Source organism: Sinohyriopsis cumingii, chromosome 5 (genome assembly GCF_028554795.1).
Source record: "Sinohyriopsis cumingii isolate HCF-2022 chromosome 5, ASM2855479v2, whole genome shotgun sequence".
NCBI lineage: Eukaryota > Metazoa > Mollusca > Bivalvia > Unionida > Unionidae > Sinohyriopsis > Sinohyriopsis cumingii.
Window position 1 is genome coordinate 4,536,203 of NC_142965.1, and position 3,067 is coordinate 4,539,269.

Genomic DNA, 3,067 nt, shown 5'->3' on the forward strand with positions numbered 1-3,067 from the left:
CAAATACAAATATATGGGTATGACTAAAATGCGAAAAGTTACGAAAAGTGCGAAAAGTTACGAAAAGTTGCGAAAAGTTACGAAAAGTTGAAAAAAGTGAGAAAAGTTACGAAAAGTTAAAAGTGCGAAAAGTTACGAAAGTGATAAAAGTTACGAAAAGTTGAGAAAAGTCACAAAAACGAAAAATTACAAAAATATGAAGAAAAAATTTAAAAAAATTATTCACCTAATATAGGCCTTATAGTTAATAAATATTGGAGTCTCCTAAATTTATCAAATAAAAACAGCGTAAAACACTTTACAAAAATATACTAATTCTTGCTTATGGAAGACCAAAGAATTTGCAAGATTTTCTAATTAAAACTAAACAGGCAGAAAATAAAAAAGATTTTTTCATCATCTAAAAAACCCAGACATCAGTGCTCTCACTGTGCAAATATTAGTAGCGCCAATGCAGATGAAGTTTTTCCTCTTCGTTATAACACTAACTGAGTATCAACTGATGCGATTTATTTGATAACCTGTAAAAAATGTAACATGCAATATGTTGGACAATCGATAGTGTGCATGGAGACATGAACACACTCATCCAACAAAGTTATTGGATTCATAAGATACTTTGTATCCTTGTATAAATGTGTGGTCTAAGGTTGACATTGCCCGGGGTGGGAGTGGGAGACAAGCGCCCCAATCCTCCAAAATGCCCCATACGGCCTGCGTCTCTTACTGCCTCTGTCAACTAAAATCCAGCTCCTGGCCTTCGCGAGTGGCTTAGATTTGAAGCCCGGCAGACCATGTTTTCTACTAACAGGAGAAGGGGTGAAGGCGGCCCACTGGCGCCTTAAAACCAGTTGCTTCGGGTAGATGGGACTCGTAAACCTTGGATGGTAGCTCATCTAGGAGAAGGAAAACTCCGATTCCAAACCTCTGCTGCCTTGTGGCTATACCCACTCATGGGAAAGGCCAAGGGAGTAAACCCCGACAGAAAATCTGGAGATGGAGTCCCTAAGGCGGTATGACATTGACTTCAACGTCATTCCGGCAACTCCTGCGACGCCGTTGGTGCCAAGCTGTATCGGCATTCGTCGTTCCCTTGGGCACACCAGCTGCGTGGAGAGGGGGGATCTGCTGCATGGGTAACAGCTGATTCTCCATACCACCCTGCCCAGGCTTCATAGCTCCACTGGAGAGGACACTCCAGCGTCGTCGTACGGCGTCGGCACAACACGAGAAGTAGCAGTTTACCGGTTCTAAGTCAAAGCTCGATTGGCGTAGAGCTTGGCGCCAGGGGTTACTTCTGACGGTGGGAGAGATCATCAGGTCTCACTGGACAGCTACCGCCCGCTTCAAGCTGGGCAGCCCCCAGTCAGTAAGGTGCTGCCCGCCATGGCCTGCCTGCTTCACTGGGTGCGTGGAGCTTAGAGAACCATCTCGACAAGTGGGCCACAAAACTCTGCACCAGGAAAGACTAAAAGAAGAAATAAAAAGACTCCAACTCTTCGTTTTGCAACCTGGAACATCAGGACCATGTGTCCTGGATTGGCCACTGACCTACAGCAGATCGACGATGCACGGAAGACTGCCATCATTGACAGAGAACTCTCCCGACTGAACATCGACATTGCCTGCCTCCAGGAGACCCGACTGGCTGACAGCGGCACCATCAGGGAAGCCAATTACACGTTCTTTTGGCAGGGGAAGCCCTTGGATGAACCTAGGCAGCATGGTGTAGGCTTTGCCGTCAAGAACACGCTAATCGCCTTCATTGAACCTCCATCATCAGGTACTGAGAGAATCCTTGCCCTCCGGCTGTCAACATCCTTAGGCCCGGTCAACATCTTTAGTGTGTACGCTCCAACCCTCTACTCCACCTACGAGGAGAAAGACAAGTTTTATGAGGCTCTGGATCAGGCAATACCCAGTATCCCCAACAATGAAAGCCTTTACTTACTAGGAGACTTCAATGCTAGAGTGGGAGCTGACCATGAGGCCTGGTCCACCTGTCTCGGCTTTTACGGAAGGGGCAAGATCAACGAGAATGGTCAGCGACTGCTGGAGATGTGCTGCTCCCACAGCCTATGTGTGACAAACACTTTCTTCAAATGCAAGGAGATCCACCAGGTGTCGTGGAGACACCCACGTTCACGCCACTGGCACCAGCTTGACCTCGTCATCACCAGGCGTGCAGAACTGGCCAGTGTCCTTCTTACCCGCAGCTACCACAGTGCCGATTGTGACACGGACCATTCCCTCGTGGCCAGCAAGGTGCGAATATTACCCAAGAAGCTGCACCACACCAAGAAGAAGGGTCACCCACGTATCAACACCTGATGTGCAAGCAACCCAGAGAAAACACAGCAGTTCATCAGCAAACTGAAGGAAGCCCTCACCAAAGTGACACCTGATGACACCATTGATTCCAAGTGGTCCCATATCCGTGACTCTGTGTACAATTCAGCCATCACAGCTTACGGGAAGAGGGAGCGAAAGAATGTCGACTGGTATGAGGCAAACTGGGAGGAGATGGAACCCGTGACTGAGGCAAAGAGGAAAGCCCTCCTGGCATACAAGGCTGCACCTAGCCCCAGAACACTACAAGCCCTCAGGATTGCAAGGAATAACGCCCAGAAGACTGCCCGCCGCTGTGCCAACACCTACTGGCTGAACCTTTGCAACAGTATACAGACAGCTGCTGACACCGGGGATACAAGAGGAATGTATGAGGGTATCAAACAAGCGACAGGCCCCCCCAGCTACAAGACCGCCCCCCCTCAAGTCCAAGACGGGCGAAGTCATCACAGACCAGGGGAAACAACTGCAGCGATGGGTTGAGCACTATCTCGAGCTACATGCAACCCAAAACAATGTCACTGGAACTGCCCTGGACGCCATTCCAGACCTGCCTGTCATGGAGGAGCTAGACACACAGCCCACCCTGGAAGAGCTCGGAAAAGCCATCGATTGCCTTGCCTGTGGGAAGGCTCCCGGAAGCGACGGCATTCCGCCTGAAGTCATCAAGAGCGGAAAACCAGCACTGCTCCAGCCCCTACACACACTCCTCTGCCTT